Source organism: Electrophorus electricus, chromosome 2, assembly GCF_041902795.1.
Source record: "Electrophorus electricus isolate QZ-2024a chromosome 2, ASM4190279v1, whole genome shotgun sequence".
NCBI lineage: Eukaryota > Metazoa > Chordata > Actinopteri > Gymnotiformes > Gymnotidae > Electrophorus > Electrophorus electricus.
In genome coordinates, this window is record NC_137498.1 from 787,391 (window position 1) to 805,980 (window position 18,590).

General features: G+C 42.0%; 1 long non-coding RNA gene across 1 annotated transcript; it reads left to right on the forward strand.

Annotated features, from left to right (window-relative positions):
- Positions 1-10,876: 10,876 nt before the first annotated feature.
- Positions 10,877-17,377, forward strand: LOC145643488 (uncharacterized). The gene is made up of 2 exons (XR_014115923.1): positions 10,877-11,602; positions 16,383-17,377. It is a non-coding gene; the product is annotated as an uncharacterized LOC145643488 (long non-coding RNA).
- The last annotated feature ends 1,213 nt before the right edge of the window (positions 17,378-18,590 follow it).

Here is an 18,590-nt window from a genome sequence, read left to right on the forward strand (position 1 = left end):
CTCATTTTCAAACAGCACACAAACTAAAACCCGCAACTCAACCAAGAAACTAAATGTTTGTACACATACAAAGAAAAACTAATTTGAAAGGACAGACTGTGGCTGTCATATTAAATGTATTTAGGAATAAAAGTAATATCACAAATATATTAATTAAAAACAGAAAAAATTACATTTTTTTTTAGGAGTAAACAGTGAAATCTTCCACATGTACATATCCAGAGTGACCTACATATCTATCACTATGAGAGTACGTGAGCTCCTTGTGATCTGAGCCGATGAGTTTGTGGGTGTGAACACCTTGACCTACCTGCTCTACTAGCTGAGATACAGGAGTTACAGAAGTCTCTTACCTGGAAGATTACTTTATACTTGTTACTGTTCTTTGGACTTAAACACAACCTATACTAACAATTCTATTTTTATTCATCAGTCTTGCTTGTCAGTGTAACAATGTGCATGAATGTTTCATCTACTCATGTGGTCATTTGTAAAGTGTGTAGAGGGATTGTTTTGTTGTTTTTGTTATTATTTTGAATAACATAACCTCACAGTTCATCAAACAGTGACCCCAAACCCAGCATAGAGGGTCTAAAAGAAAACAACAAAAATGTATCCACTGCTAGCAACAAGAGAATGGACTGAGGCAGAACCTAGTGGACTTTCCAGAACAGTGACAAAAAGTGTCCCTCGTCAGACACCACCTGTTGAGCAGTTACAGACCATGAGTATTCCAATTAAGAGTCTTGACTATGGCTGGTAAAACAGCCATTCAGACTGCAACGCAGATAACACAGTAAGGGTGTGAACCTAGCGCGACCAATACCGTCATCATTAAACATCCTGCGATGATTGGATTACAAGTACATCAAGGACTAACAAGTCAATCATGAAGTTTCAAAGGGACATTGATGGACAGAATTGGCTGAGAAGAATGAACTGCATATGGTTTAATTTGGTTTTTATTTGTACTGTTATTGTTTCTACTATTTGGTTTTCACACAGAAGTAACCCAGTTGATTGTGATAACATGTCATGCTGTGATAATCTCACTGTAATAGAAGGCGCAAATCACACGAGTGCTCTTAACTACAGCAACCAGACAGGTACCCAGAGGTATGTAGGCCATAAACATACTGTTGCCTCCTCCATGCAAAATCTGCTCACAACTTTGCGGGAGCAAAAGATGTATACTGCATTTTAACATCCAGATAATGTATGGTTATCATATGTTCGTTACACTGCTCATACTGTTACATAAGATAGTTGCATTGCACGCGCTAATGGGAAAATCAAGCCAATCATTTGGCCTATTCCCTTCAACTCCTCCACATGCGTTAGGGGGCCTTCTGGTGTCTGATAAAAGCTGCACCCATTATATTTCAATAAGTAGGCCAGAATGCAAGCACTTCCTAAATAGGTATAATAGTGTCCTTTCGTCCATCCCACATCGTATTGTAGGAGGTAATGAAACTGACATAAAGGCAGAGTGGATAAACACTACAATATTTCTAGATTTATATAGTATGGGAGGAACAGGTCCAAAGATGAGAAATTTTTCAGGGAAATGTGAAAGAATTTGGATTTCAGACCATTCCCCTAGCCATGTGTATGGTATAAATGATACCCCCGTGTATTTTGATAGTGAAACTAGTAAAATATCATACTTGAGAATTTCACATAGTCATGCCCAAATCACCATTTATTGGGATAGTGTAGTGGTTCCTGATGTTTATAGGGTATGTGGACATAAGACATTATTTGTGACCCTAACTGCGAATTGGACAGGTTTATGTGCCCGAGTTATGCTAATAGTGCCATTTTCTATGATTCCAGGACTAGAATCAGCATTAACGGAAACTCATCATTATGCTCCACAAATACATGATCACATTGAAAAAGGTGCTGTAGTAGCAGGAAGTTTCAATGACAAAGTACACCAGTCATGGAATGCTCACCTCCTGCATGTCACATGGATTGGCCAGCCACGTGCAGTAGGAGGGCCCTGTTTGTGTATTGGTAACCAGGCCTGCACACACCTGCACCGGGTTAGTGTTTTGTTTGTGTATTTAAACCCCAGTCGAAATGTTCAGGTTGTTGGTTATTGTCGTCGTTCACCTCGTTTACGTGTTTGTTCACAGTGTCTATGATTACCGTATGTATCTTCATGTTCAGTTCTTGGATTATATGTTATCCGAGATCGCCGTTTATGTTATGTGTGAGTGCCACTGTTTTTCAATTTGTGGTAATAAACGTATGTCCACGTCACGGGAGTCTGTGCGTCCTGCTCTTCGCCCTGCGGCATTCGGGCAGCGTTACAACACCTTGATGCTATCAGAGCTTCTAGGGGGGTTCATATGAATTCAAGGCCAGTAGTCAAATTGCAGCGGGATTTGAATCAGCACTTTTCTGGTGGGTTACGATGAATACAAACGTAGACCAGATACATTACATACATTACAACAAGCAGCGCCTTATTAATTACACTCATGATGCAGCCATAGCAGAGCAATTACAGGCCACTTCCCTAACGACCTGGTAACATCATATGGCTTTGGATGTGTTATTAGCATAATAGGGAGGTGTTTGTGTTCTGTTTGGTGAATCATGCTGTACAGTCATTCATCGAAATAACACAGTCCCGAATGGTTCTATTACTATAGCCCTGTCCAAACTGGAATCTTAGAGACACAAAGTTGCCAGGAACTCTGGGGTCAATACACGTGTCACTGCATGGTTTGATAGCTTGTTTGGAAAATGGAAGGGTATCGTTATGTCTGTGTTAACTAGCATAGTGGTAGGAATTGTTTTGCTAGCATTCTGTGGGAGTTGTCTCATTCCTTGTGTTAGGGGTTTGATTGTATGTACAGAAGATAAATCAATGTCAACTCAAATGTATGTTGGGTATTAGCAGTTCACCATCCACAACTTATCTGCCATGACATTTTGTTTCAGTTATACATTTGGTCCTCATGTGGCTTGGCCTGCTACTCCCCTGCTCTGCCTGTTTTGATAGTTTGATGTATTTTCTAATTCGTTACCAGAATTTGTACAGGGCTTCAGTCACTTCAATTTGGTGTTGGGGCTATTTTGACTGTTATAACAAGCCATTTTGGGATGGTGTATGACAAGAGGCTGACAATGTCTAGTGTGCTTGAGAACAGAGCAAGCACAACAAATTCAGTGTCACTGATCAAATGTGTACAGTGGATTCAGAACTCTGTTTACTTTATGCACAATGCATATTGTTGTAGACTTTATTTTTCTCTAAGAAGTTTTAAAATCTGTCTTTGTATTTATTTTATCTCTGATTGTATTTTTTAGTTAATTATCTTAATATTTTTTATTTTTTTGCTATTTAGATTTTTTAAAATCACAATTCAATGTTTTACTGATTTACTGTTGTATTGTCTTATTGTTTTAATCAGTGGATTTTATTAGAATTAGTCTTTCAAATGTATGTGATTTTATTTCTTGTTTACCTTTTCTGTGGCCAAACCCCCTTAGTGTAAACCAGTACACAATAAACCAGCACACAATAAAGATGAAGATGATGCTGATGGTGAAGATTTTAAATGGATAAAATTTCTCGTCAAACTACTCAATAATCTATAATGAAAAGGCTAAAATATGTTTTTTAGAATTTTATGCAAATTTATTAAAAATCAAAACTGAAATCTGTCATTGGTATAATATAATGTATAAATATAAATATCTAAATGATGTTATATGTATTCTCTCTGTTGTGGATTATCGAGTGTAGATTGATGGCAATTTGTTCCATTTAAAATTAAATCTAAATCATAATTAAATGTGCTAAAAGTGAATGTGTGTGAATTCTTTCTGAATCCACTACATGTATTTCATTGTATTTCTTGCCAAAAAGAGGATTTAATGTCTTATAAGATGCCTGGAGTGTGATGAAAACAGTGAAATGTATTTCTCAACTGATAATATAACTCTTACTCATTATCCACCTCTGCAACGGCTCAGACTGCATCTTTAAGGATATTTAAACCAAAGAGGCATGAGAAATGTGCTCTATTCAAAAGTACAGTAGAAAAAAATATGAAGTTATTTGTCACAATTTATAAAATATGCACAATAAATTCATGTTGAATCACATAATCTCACACTCCATCCATAGACCCCAAACAAAAGCAGAGGGGAAATTCCTATACAACCAGAAAACAATCAATAGGCGAACGAAAGATTATTATTATTATTATTATTATGACAAATTACAGACCATCAGCATGAACAGTGTGAATGCTTGTGTCTATTATGAACCCCAGGAACAACCCTCAGCCCCGCACAGCCACGCCCACTCGCACACACCCTCGATCTGACTCACCGGAATTCTAGCGCACACCTGATTTCTATTCCCCTCATTACCTACCCCTTTAGAAGCTTCTCCTCCCCTCATACCAGTCATGAAGTATTGCTCCTATGTGGCGTACCGAGCGTTTCCTCCTCCTGCTCGCTTTCTAGACCTCGTCTGCTGCCTCACCCTTGGACACCTCCTGAATGCCACCCTGTGCATCGACCCTGGACCGACCTGACCACGCTTACCTGTCCTATTGCACGTATTAGTTTGGTTGCTAAAATAAAACCTCTGCAACTGGATCTTCCTCTACTTTACATTCATTACAGTGTCATGGTTAGTCCCTTCCAGCTTCCGTGGTCCATAGTTTCCCTGTCGTGTGTTTTGGTTCTGTTCTGTAATTTTGTTTTCTCTACCTCTCATTTGGTTTCCCACACCCGTCATTACTTTCACCTGTTCCTCCTTTCTAGTCCTGTTAAGATCATGGATTTAAACCTTGCCTGGTTCCCTTTGTCTTGGCTGTTCATTGGATCAATGTCTGTATGGAAGTCTTTAAAAACCTGTATGTATGTATGTATGCATGCAAGTTTGTTCTCTGTGCCTTTGTGTTTATCCTAGACTCATTTTTCTTAGCCTCCGAGTTATAGCTGCTTCCCCTGTGTGCCTTTGTGTGCTTTGGTTTGTTTGTCATGTATCTCTGTACTCTGTATTGGCTCAATGACCCTGGACCATTATAATGACTCTGAATCTGGATTTGCCCCTAATAAATCTTGCTCTTCTCTGCACTTGCGTCCGCCTCCTTACATCTTGATTTCTAGCTGGACTATATTTGCTATTTATTCCTATATTTTATAAATATATTAGATCTGAACTGGAAACATACAGACAATATTTAAAATGTTCAACAATAAAAAAAGAAGTCAATAATTATTAAATATAGTATTTCACTAAATTTGAATTTCATATTTATTTACATAAAATTAGAATTATATATGAAAACGTCTGAAATGTACATGTAATTATCAAAATTAAATACAACACTGACACCTAAAGGAGAAAGTGAGAACTGCATCACTATGTCTCACCAGCTCAAAAGCTTGATAGTAAAGGCATGTTACATACATAAAGGTTTAGTACCCTAAAGGTATAAAAGACTGCAGACAGCAACAATACTAGAGAAGCTATTACTCCTGACAGCTCTATGTTTTATTTTGTAGGGCTTAGACACTCATGTGTCACTATGAACCTGTAAACCACATGAAATACTTTTATCATATTAAATAGGTTTACGTTTAATAAGTCAGAATTAGTTCTGGTAATCAAACCATTGGAATGACAGTTTAAATCCTATTATAGATTAAGGCAACATATTACTAAAAGACAGTGCTGCTGTGTCTTGAATGATATCACACATCAATAACATGTGCAGATTTGGTCTGTACAATAGTGCAGCTCAGTTAGTTTGCCAAGGTGAAAGCCCCAACCCTCACCTTATCTTGGAGTTGTGAGCACATTTTGACCAGCTTGTGGTATTTGAGACTAGAGAGTCAACAGTGTGGTTTAAGATGAGTTGACACTCATCATCTGCAGGTCCAGCATAGCAGTGAGCAGGAGAAGCATGATGAGGCCATGATGATGTAATGATGATGTAATCAGGAGAATGTCACATGTTCCTGCACTTTAATATTCCATATATACCACATGCAGGTCACATTTAGGATCACAGAGCCCATCTGAATCTTCAGTCACCCAGAAGCCAGCACAGAGGGGCTAAGTGAATGTGGACTCTGTGTAGGGAGGACATTGTGGTAGAGACTCTGTACAACTGGTACAAGTTGTTAAAGTCTAACGAGTTTCTGGGTTCTTTCTGCTGCAGTTCACACTGTTTCATGGCCTCCGTGTTCCTGCACCAGACAAAAATAACAGCTTTGGTCATTATGGTAAAAGACCTTGGTCAGTTTTTCATGGTGAGAACACACGTCTGGTATTTGGGTCAGGTAGGGCAGGCAGGTCGGGTGTGTCAGGATGAACAGATGGCTCAGGTGAGACAGGTGCGCTGCTTTGAGTGAGATAAATACTGCAATGGTGCAGGGTTGTTGAATCCTTCCCTCCATACTGTAACCTTCCTAATGTTTCCTCAGTAGATTTTGTGTAAACTCTAAAAATATTCATTTTCTGATAGGGAACTAATTGTTTTCTTTCTGAACACTTAATTTGTTATGATACTCTCCAACCTAACAATGGCACAACCTTTGAAACTGTCTTTGGTTGGATATGACCTGAATGAGGGTGAGGCTGGTCAGTTTTTAGTTTCTATACATGATGCGTCTGAATACCAGAAATCAAAGGGGCCATCCTCCTCTGACTGACCCCAACACAACAATCAAATGACTAGTGCGGTTTAAAAGAGACCCTTAGATACAAACCCTTTAGACTGTTTCAGTTAACATAACCTTACAATGGCCAACAATATGTAATAAAAAAAAAGTTTAATTCTCAAAACAGTGCTCATGCATGCAAAAAAAAAAGAATAAATGCTACAGTGGACTGAAACTACATTACTGCAAATCAACACAAGAGGGCATCTTAAAGTAAGTAAATAAGAGGAAGTCTTTATTGTAAGTCTTTAATGTAAGTCTTTATTGCTGTTATACTTCAAATAAATTTTGTTTGCCAAGCTCCCCAAGGCAGCTTATATAGATAGATAGATAGATAGATAGATAGATAGATAGATAGATAGATAGATAGATAGATAGACTGTTAGAGTAAAATTGCAGTATAAATGATAAATTACAGTATAACTTATAAATTACACTGAATTAGATGTGCAGTATGAGCAGCACAAGTAAAGTGATGATACAGTCAAATATAATTATGCAGAATTTAAAAGTGCATTTACATATTTGTAAATAGAAGAGAAAGAAGAATAAAATTAAAATTAGTGTCAAATAAAGTAATTGTATAATGTAAGTGGGTATGCATGAAATGTGATATGCAGAGTGTACAAGATGACAGTGCGTAGTCAGTAGCTGAGGTGTAACAGGATAATACAGGTGATCCCAGATACAGGAGACGAGGGATTAGAGAGCTGATCCCAGATACAGGAGACGAGCGATTACAGAGCTGATCCCAGATACAGGAGACGAGGGATTACAGAGCTGATCCCAAATACAGGAGACAAGGGATTACAGAGCTGATCACAGAGCTGATCACACGGAACTTCCTGACCTGCAGACCATCTACTACAAGCGGTGCCAGACCAAGGCCAGGAAAATTGTGAAGGACCCCACCCATCCCAACAATAGACTCTTCTCTCTGTTGAGGTCAGGGAGGCGCTTCCGCTCTCTGAAGACCAAGACAGAGAGGCTGAAGAGGAGCTTCTTCCCACAGGCCATTCGGGCCCTGAATCAGGGAAACCGATAAACTGTGGGGACCACCACCACCACCATGTAACATGACTGTATATCTGTACATGTGTATATATAGATTTATACTCAATTACCCTGTTACACAACAACTGTAGATATGTTATTATACAAAATGGATCTGTACATTCTGTAGATTGTGTACATATATACCCAACCATATACATTGTGTATATAATCATAATATACATATATTGTACATACATTGTTAATATATTTTTGTACATACATAGAATATATATATTTATCTGCATATATATTTTTCTCTATGCACCCCTGTTTCTCTTCCTCAGTTTGGACAGAGCACTCTCCACCATTTCACTGCGGGTTATACTGTGTATGACTATGTATGTGACGAATAAACCGAACTTGAACTTGAACTTGATCCCAGATACAGGAGACGAGGAATTACAGATCTGATCCCAGATACAAGAGACGAGGGATTACAGAGCTTTGCTCTGGTGTTCATGTGGCAGAGTGATAAAGAGCCCTTTGTAGAGGTGATATGTTGGGTGATTCAGTTATAGTGCAGCTATACAAGAAATGAAACAAAATGACAAAAATTGTGTATGACTGGGAATGACTTGTGATCTACAAATTCACTGAAAATGTAAAATAATTGACAAAAGCAATAACGCAATTAACAAATTAAATTGCACAGTACAGGGAATAAACTAGTATATATGTATATATATATATATATATATATATATATATATATATATATATATATATATAATGGATGACAGACCAACAGTATGAACTGTGTGCTTGATTTCTAACTGTCACAGAATGCTCGCCTCCCCCGAGTCATGTGGTTTGGCCAGCCACCTGTAGTGGGAGGACCTGTTTGTGGCCACACCTGCACACACCTGCACCTTGTTTGTTTTATATGTATTTAAACACGTTTCGATGTGTGCAGAGTGTTGGTCATTGCTGATGTAACGTGTTAATGTAAGGTCAATGTTGACATAGCATGTTAATGTTGATGTGATGTGTTAATGGTAATGTTAACTGTATTCGTGTTTATCTTGTTTAATGTTAATCGTTTTACATTCATGTCTCTCGTGTTTGTCACACGTGTGAGTGCCGTTGTCACATGATAATAAATGTTCGTCCACGTCGCTGGAGCCTGTGCGTCCTGCCCCTCACCCTTTGGCACTCGGGCCACCCTGCATTACTCTAATTTGATTACTTGCATATATTTTCTATATATTTTTAATATATTAATGTCATTAATATAATCATTCTGAACTGGAAACATGCAGACAATTAAAATATTCAACAATAAAAAAGTCAATCATTGTTAAATAATAGAAAAATCTAAATATGTGTGGTGTAAACAGTGGTGTAATCGGTAAAGTTTTATATGTAAAACATCTTTCTACTCAAAGCTCCTCTTTTGACACGCCCTATTCTAATGACTTCATTTTCATTTGCCTCCAGCATGTCAAAAAATCGTAGCGTGAAAACCGTGGGTCCGCTCCACGTGCCGCTCGAAGGCGATTAGAGGGGAGATGCAGCCCTTTCCAAAGAGCCATGAACAGACTTTCTACTCCCAAGGAGCCCAGAGATATTAAGAGATGAAGCGTTATGCTCAAGACAGATGAGCGAGAAGTTGCGTCACCGCGAGTGGCACGCACGCACACATGCACGCACGCACGCACACACACACTTGACGCGCATGCGCAATTGCAACGAATTGGCGGAGAACTTTGAAACAAACGTGCTGACTTTGAATACTCACATCTAGACCGGGCCAGGTCCAAATGGCCTGCAACTCGGTGCGCATCACCTCCATGACTTTCCCTAACGAACGGCGCCTGCCACGCTTTCGGCCCGTCCCTGGCGGCATTAAAAAATCGTAGCGTGAGAACGGTGGGTCCGATCCGCGTGCCGCTCGAAGGCGATTACAGGGGAGATACAGCCCTTTCCAAAGAACCATGAACAGACTTTCTACTCCCAAGGAGCCCAGAGATATTAAGCCGCAATGACGTCCGGCGCCCGCCTTTTCTCCGCCGCCCGCCACGTTTAAAAAATCGTAGCGTGAAAACCGTGTGTCCGCTCCACGTGCCGCTCGAAGGCGATTACAGGGGAGATGCAGCCCTTTCCAATGAGCCATGAAAAGACTTGCTTCTCCCAAGGAGCCCAGAGATATTAACCGATAAAGCCTTACGCTCCAGTCGGATGAGCAAGAAACGCTTGTACAGTTGCAACGAATTGGAGGAGAAAGTTTAAACAAACGCGCTGACTTTGAACGCTCACATCTAGGTCGGGTCAGGTCCAAATGGCCTGCAACTTGGTGCGCATCACCTCCATGACTGTCCCTAACGAACGCCACCTGCCACGCTTTCGGCCCATCCCTGGCGGCTTTAAAATATCGTAGCGTGAGAACGGTGGGTCCGATCCGCGTGCCGCTCAAAGCCCATTGCAGGGGAGATGCAGCCCTTTCCAAAGAGCCATGAACAGACTTTCTACTCCCATGGAGCCCAGAGATATTAACCCATAAAATGTTACGTTCCAGACGGATGAGCGAGAAACGCTTGAGCGTTGCGAAGTTGCAACGAATTGGAGGAGAAAGTTTAAACAAATGTAAAGGAAATACTATGTGCTTCAGTGATTCACATACATTCAGCAGTATCGTGTTCCCTACGAAGAAGTTTATGTAAGCAAAGAACATTAATGGAGTGTGACAATAGATCAGATAAGCAGGAAATGTCACTCTTGTTTTATTGTCTGCAACTGTTTTATTGCCTGCAAAGAAGAAACAACACCCAAGCAGATTGTTACCAGCTGGCCTGAAAGAGATAAGCAACGCTTAAAGCTGATTGGTGTATGAGCCATAGCAACAAGAGGCAGGAAGTCCGTGATTGGTCAAAGCATACTCATACGCTTCTCTCAGTAGTGAGCTCCACACTCTGTGGAATCTTTCTTTTCTATTAAAACCTTTTTTACTTATTATCCACATCTGACTGCCCGTTTCATTGAATTTCCACCACAGAATTTGGCGTAGTCGGCAGGATCAGCGAGAGACACCATGCGGAGCAGCGGTGACTAAACTTCGAGGACACTCCTCAGAGAGAGAACTGAGCTGGAAAAAGAGGGAAACCTTTTTGGTGAGGTGGTGAGGTTCAGTAATTCAATCCTAGAAGAAAGTGACATAGTGATCCGCCTGAGTCTACCCTCGGGTGGGTCTGTAATGTAGCAAAGTATATGAGATACTAGGGCTTAAAAATAGGGTCTAGAGGACTCCGGAGTCTGGGACTCCGCCAGCCTAAGAAAATAGGCACACTGAGTAGACGTACTAGTGTAAGAAATACCTGGGCCAACAGAACACCCCGCAGGGAAAGGAGTGGACTCAGTATACTAGCACGATATGCTGGAGCGGAACTAATCCATATCGGGGGTAGATGGTGTGGATAATAAAATAAGAATAGGAAAATTGTAGAGAGTAGGTAAGTTTCCTTTGTTCTTTTGTTGCCTGGATCCGACTTTTTTTTTTTATTTATTATTATTATTATTATTATTATTATTATTATTATTATTATGGGTGCGGGCAACAGTAAGGAGTACGAGTTCAGTAAAGACAAGTTCTCCGGTAGCCTATTCTTTCAAATGAATAAGGACTACGGGGAACATGCAAACAAACATGTCCCATTTTGGATTAAATATTACGGTTTTAATGCCTCAGGGACTCTGCGTTGCATACCTGTTAAAATTAATTGAAAGAGTTAAGGTTAAGCCTAGGGAAGCTGATAAGAAAGCGTGGAAATATTTTGATGAGAACAGTGAAGACATGCTGGAAAAGGCAAAAATGTGGTTAGAAGAAGCTGAGAAAAGGCAAAAACAACAGGTAGGGCACAGAAAATGTAATAATGAAGTGTCTCAGTGTGTTTCCTTAGCTGATCCTGACCTCGATGCCACCCCGCTGAGAGCCCCCCAGCTGATTCAGCAACCACAAGCGCTAGCAAATCCACCTCCTTATCCCCAACCAGGGACTTCATTAACACCAAAGCCGTCTCCATATGACGAAATAAGACGACAACTGGAGGCAATAACCTCACCAGTGGCTCATCGCACTCGAAGTCATGCCAGTATAAAGCCATCTGCAGAGCCTGAGGTAGGCTATGCCCCACAGTTCCCGACGGTGGAAGTGTCGGGACCTGAGGGAGTGATTATGGTCCACCATCACTGGACTGCAGACGACGTCATGAAAGCGGCCGACAGCCTGAGCAAGCCAGGTGACATCGGCGGACGACGCTTCGGACAAGAACTGATGGCATTCGTGCAGTCCTGCAGACCAACACAGGCTGAACTGAGACGGTTGTTGATGATTCGACTCGGACCACAGTATAACCGCATTGACAGAAACTGGGTGGATGGAGATGTCCGTCTCCACCTGCCTGAGTGGAATGCACCGCCCCAAGGCCAACCTGACCTGAATGGCCCATACAGGGAGATGATAAGAGGACTCATCAAAAGAGTGGAAACACCCTATCCAACCACCATCGACACCGATATGATAGCATCATGCAAACAGAAAGATGACGAACCCGTCGCTGACTTTCTCGTCCGTCTGACGCGTGTCCACAATGACCATTGTGGTATTTACACACCAGCAACGAGGAAATGGTCGTGGCAGGGGACGTGGTCGCGGAAGAGGCAGAGGAAGAGGAAAAGGAGGGAAAACTGATTGGATGAAAGAACAGGAATGCTACAACTGTGGAAAGCTTGGACATTTTGCCAGAAACTGTCCGGAGGAGGATAACTCATATGACGGGGGCACAGAGCAGGATCCTACAATCCACGAGTGACGGGCGGTGGAGAGGCAGGACAGCAGCGGACCACTGAGTGAATATGGCAAAAGGGAAGTGACAAATTTAAATGACCAACTATTACAGCAGATTAGTAAAGGGCCAAGAGGCCTCCCCGAGGTAACTGTGAAAGTAGAGGGAAAAAATGTTAGGTTTTTGGTTGACAGTGGTGCTACCCACTCAGTGTTAAAAGAAGGTTTAATAGAATGTAGAATGAGACCAGGATATGGGATAACAGTAATTGGAGTGGGAGGTCATCCCATTGATGAAAGGATGTTCGAGCCTCTCAGATGTAGTTTAGGAAACAGTCAATTTAAACATAGTTTTTTGGTATCAGAAACCTGTCCAATTAATTTGTTAGCTAGAGATTTAATGTGTAAACTTGGGTGCACAATTGGCAGCAACCCAGAGGGGTTATTTGTTACGTGGGAAACACCTACACAGGGAGTCCAGCTAGAGGCAGGAGCCCCTTTGTATGTGTATGAATTGCAGTGCACTGCGGGGGAAATACTAACACATTTTATGACTGAAGTTACTAATACGCTACCTGGTGAGCTGACAATTAAACAAAGTGACTCTATTCACTGCACAATGAAGGTCCATGAGGGATGTGACTTTGATTTTGAACGGAAATTTGACTGGGGGGGGGGGGGGGGCAGCGACAGTTTGATTATCACAGCTATAGCGTGGGACTGCGGAGTGGGCTGCGGGAGTGGTGAAGATCTCAGATAAACAGAAATCTTTATATTCAATCTCACATGCAGCACCTCATGTGTCGCTGGCTAGCGCACATGTTGACCCAGACTGGCAGAGAGTAGGGTTGTGGACAAAATGCGTTTTGAGCGCAACTGATTGGATAAAAGAACCCCAGTGTAAAATTATGTACAGCCCGAGCATAGACGTGTGGAAAATGCCAACCCCATATAGGCTAAATTGGAAAAGGGGGGTCGAGCTTGTAAGTCCAAATATAGTAATTATGGCAGCTTCTGTTACCCTCTCAGAGGAAGAGGAACTGAAAACAGTTCCTGCAGGGTTATGGGCACAGGGAAAAAATGATGTGGGCTTAATAAAAGGATGTGAGCCTGTCCACATCACCCCAAAATCTGATTACAGACCACACCAGCACCAATACCCTCTAAAACCAGAGGCAGTGGAGGGTATCAGGCCTGTGTTCCAATCATTAAAACGAGCAGGAGTTATCATATCATGCCCAGACTCACCAGTACGTACTCCAATTTTCCCAGTTAAGAAGCCAGGGAGAGATGAATGGAGATTTGTGCAGGATTTGCAGGCTGTCAATGCGGCAGTACACCCTAGAGCCCCAGAAGTTCCAAACCCGCACACCATTCTCTCTCAGATCCCACCAGACAGTAAGTGGTTTAGTGTAGTTGATTTGGCCAACGCTTTTTTTAGCGTACCTGTGCACAAGGATAGCCAATTTTGGTTTGCTTTCACTTTTGAAGGAAAGCCATACACATTCACGAGATTGTGTCAGGGGTATTGTGAATCACCAACCATTTACAATGCCACCTTACATCGAAGCCTATAGGCTTTAGAACTCCCTGAGGGAATAGCCTTGCTGCAATATGTTGATGATCTTTTGATTTGTGGGAGAACACGAGAAAGGTGTAAACAAGCCATGGTGGCACTGCTACATCATTTAGCAGGGGAAGGCCATAAGGCATCCAAATCCAAATTAGTTTTGTAAGCAGCAAGTGCATTTTTTAGGACATGACATCACTGAACAAACGCGCATGCTGACTAAAGACCGAGTGAATGCCATTTTGACTATACCAAAGCCCATGACGAAAAAACAAGTGTTGTCCTTTTTAGGAATGTGTTCTTATTGTAGGACATTCATACCATCCTATGCAGAACACAGCCGGAATGGACGCCGGAAGCTGAGGTGGCCTTCACAACACTGAAACAGCTGTTACAAGTCATGCCAGCGTTAGGCATCCCAGACCCAAACAAACCATTTGAACAGACAGTGGATGTTAAAGGGCAATATATGACAAGTGTATTGACACAAAAACATGGGGACAAACAAAGGCCGGTGGCCTACTTCTCAGTAAAATTAGACACAGTCGCAGCAGGTCTACCTCTATGTGTAAGCGCTGTGGCAGCCGCCGAGAAGGCACTAGTGGCTTCCAGAGACATAGTAGGCTATGCCAAGCTTACCCTACATGTGCCCCATGCAGTGTCTAGAATACTGCAAGATCAAAAGGTGGCACATTTGTCCACTCAGTGATGGCTTAGGTACCACACTGCCTTATTAGACATGCCAAATGTTACTGTGAAACGATGCACAACTCTAAACCCCTCCACTCTATTGCCTACAGAGGAGGAGGGAGAGCCCCATGACTGCCAACAGGTGTTAGAAATTGCAACATCTCCCAGAATAGATTTAAAGGAGGAACCAATACTTAATGCGGACCTGGAATTGTTTGTGGACGGTTCAGCCAAACGTGACTCTCAAGGCACTAATCGAGCAGCATATGCTGTTGTATCACACACAGAAGTGGTGAAAGCAGAACCACTCCCATCTAATTACTCAGTACAGGCAGCTGAACATGCTGCACTCATACACGCGTGTAAACTAGCACAAGACAAGACTGTGAACGTCTGGACCAATTCCCGGAATGCGGGAGTAGCACATGACTTTGGAGCCATTTGGTGACATCGCAACTTTCTCACCAGCTCAGGAGCAAAGATAAAGAACCACCGCCTAGTAGCAGAGCTGTTGGAAGCAATCCAACTACCAAAGGAAGTAGCAATTATAAAGTGCGCTGCACACACAAAGGCGGATGACACCGTGTCAAAAGGGAATGCTTATGCGGATAAAGTAGCTCAACTCACAGCGTTACAACCGCTCCATACACAAATGGCACAAGCAGATACCAAAACCAGAATATCTACCAAAGATATCCAAAAACAAGCCACTCCACAAGATTATATGAAATGGAAAAAAAGGGGGGTGTAAACAAATAGGCGGGATATGGGTACACCCAGATATGAACAAACCCTGTCTCCCCACAGCTTATATGAAAGGACTAATTGAGATTGCTCATGGGAGGAGTCACAAGAGCAAAGGGGGGGATAGTGGAGAGTATAACGAGACATTGGTATGCACCAGGAATAAACACACACACCCAAAATTTTTGTTCCCGATGCTTGGTATGTGCACAAAACACACCACACGGAGACAATCATACCAAACACGCACCCGCCGGACACCCGCCGCCTAGTGAGCCATTTCAACATTGGCAAATAGTTCTACAAAATCTAACACCAGCCGAAGGGAAGAGGTACATGCTTGTGTGTGTGTGCATGTTTAGCAAGTGGGTGGAGGCCTTCCCAACGGGAAAACAAAATAGTGATGCAGTAGCAAAAGCGCTACTGAGAGAAATTATTCCCCGGTGGGGGTTGCCACAACGAGTGTCCAGTGACAATGGGACAGCCTTCGTACACGAAGGGCTAAAGGCTCTGACTAAATACCTAGGGGTAGATATGAGAAAACACTGCAGCCATCACCCTGCTAGTGCAGGGGCAGTAGAACGGACAAACGGCACCATTAAAGGGGGTCTAGCTAAATTAACGCAGGAAACAGGCATGAATTGGGTAAAATGCCTTCCCCTCATCCTGTGGCAATTTCGGACCAGACCGCAGGCGCGAACAGGGTTATCAGCTTTTGAGAGAGTGTTTGGACGGCCTCCCAACACGGGGATAGGTCTGCCCGACTGGGATACTAACCTGATCAATGAATCGCTTTTGCAGTATTGTGTGTCTCTGCACAAATCTCTTTTCCATGTGTCTAAGCAGGTGAAGGCAGTCCTTCCTGAGGTGACGGATACTCCACTCCACACCCACCAACCAGGTGATTGGGTGCTGATTAAGGACTTCAGGAGGAAGTGGTGGAGCCAACCCAGGTGGAGAGGACCATTCCAAGTACTACTGACGACACAAAACCGCATGGCCTTGGACATGCTCCTCGCTAAGGAAGGGGGAGTGTGCTCGATGATAGGCGACCATTGTTGCACGTACATACCGCCCAGTGATGCACCTGGAGGTAATATCTCCATGGCCTTGGACCACATGAGTAAGATTGCTGACCAACTTCGTGCTGAAGAAGCCGGAGTGAGACCCTGGGACTGGAAACAGGGATCTCTATTCTCAATGTGGAAAAGTATTGTAATTATGATTCTCCCATCCATTTTACTACTTGCCTTGATTATATGTTGTGGACCCTTGTTATGTCAATGTATGCTTAGTACTATTCGCATGAATATGGATACCAGATACCAACTTATTCAGGTCACTAAAGAGGACCTGGATGAGGATAACACCCTGTACCTGCACACCGTATACTCTGATAATTAACAAATGATTGTATAAGAATCAAAGGGGGGAAATGTGATGGAAAATGATACGAAACTATGTATTATGTGATTCATATAAAATCACACTGATCCTTTTGTTCGTAAATTAATAATGCTGTTTGCACATTTGTATCCACCTGTTGCTGATTAAGTTGAACATGTATCAGGAACTGTTAACATTAAGGTCAACTTGGCACACAACCCACACTGTTTGGAGTCAGTTTGGGTTGGTTTGTGGAAAAAACCAAGCCGAGAGCTGATTGGCTTATAGCCACAGCAACAAAGGAAAGAAGAGATGCTTAAGAAAAGATGATTGGTTAAAGACAGCACAGGAGTAGTATAACTAGCCACGGTTTTGTATACTCGGGGCTCCCTACCTGAGGAGAGCCAAACATTTATTTTATTCTTTTTCTTATTAAATTACTCTCTTAATCACGTCTGACTTGCTGTTTGTTCAAAATTCCACAACAATTTATAATCAAACGACTACACTACACAACCACTTCTTCCTTTTATTTACATATTATGCAGATATTTACAGATATTTACATTTTATTTACCCGTGTGCGTCTCTCTTCTCCAAGGTAGCGGAGAGATATGAAAGGATAAAAGGGGAAAAGAATAAAATGCACGTCGGTTTTAAATTCGCAGGCTACCTGCGCTGAAGGCGTGGAAAACGAGCACGTGACGGAAAGGCTTCCCTACCCGATGGGTCCAAATCATATGCCCAGCAAAGTAGCCTTAAACCTGGACACACAATGGAGACCATTTGACCCTTTAAAATCATACTACAACCAGACTTCCAGGCCCACCAGGTCACATAGTCATGCCCAGCAAAGTAGCTCTGGGCCTGGGCACACTTCATGCAGTTTGACCCTTTAAATAATACTACAACCAGACTTCCAGGCACAAGAGGTCACACAGACTGAGGGTAAGCTGAGGGTATAGTGTTAAACCAGGTACTACATCAACAGTATATAGTATATATACAGAGGATATAATGTTAAACCAGGTACTACATACAGAGTATATAGTATACATACAGAGTATATAGTTTGACCAAAAGATCGTGCTGATCTTTGATCTCCTGGTTCTTCATCTCCAGCGCCACTTTCAGACTCATAATGTCCTCCTCTATGGGCTGGTATAACACACACACGAATCATCACTACAGCCAGTACAATGGAAAGGTGGGAATGTGTACTGAATGTGTACTGACGTTATAAGTGAAAGGTGGAGGTACTGGTGGATGTGTACTGACACTATAAGGGATCTCTACCTGCAGTGACAGTCTGAGCTTCTCAAGTTCTTCCTCCAGAGATTTCTTCTCCTGTTCACAGGCCATTTTCATATCTGCCAGAGGAAGTATCATTACTGCTGGATATAACACAGATTGTATATACTACATAATTACTACTGAATATATCAAATATAATATATATAGCACTATACATATATTAGTATCACTTTTATTGGAGCCTAAAGGCTAACATTCATTATTAGTTATGTTAGTATTATTGCATTTCCATAGTACTTACTCTTGATGGACCTATTATGCTCCTCCTCCTCCTGCTGTTTCTGCAGGAGCGCTGTCTCCTCCTGCTGCTTGTGTTTCAGCATCTCCTGTTTCTCCAGTTGAGAAATACAT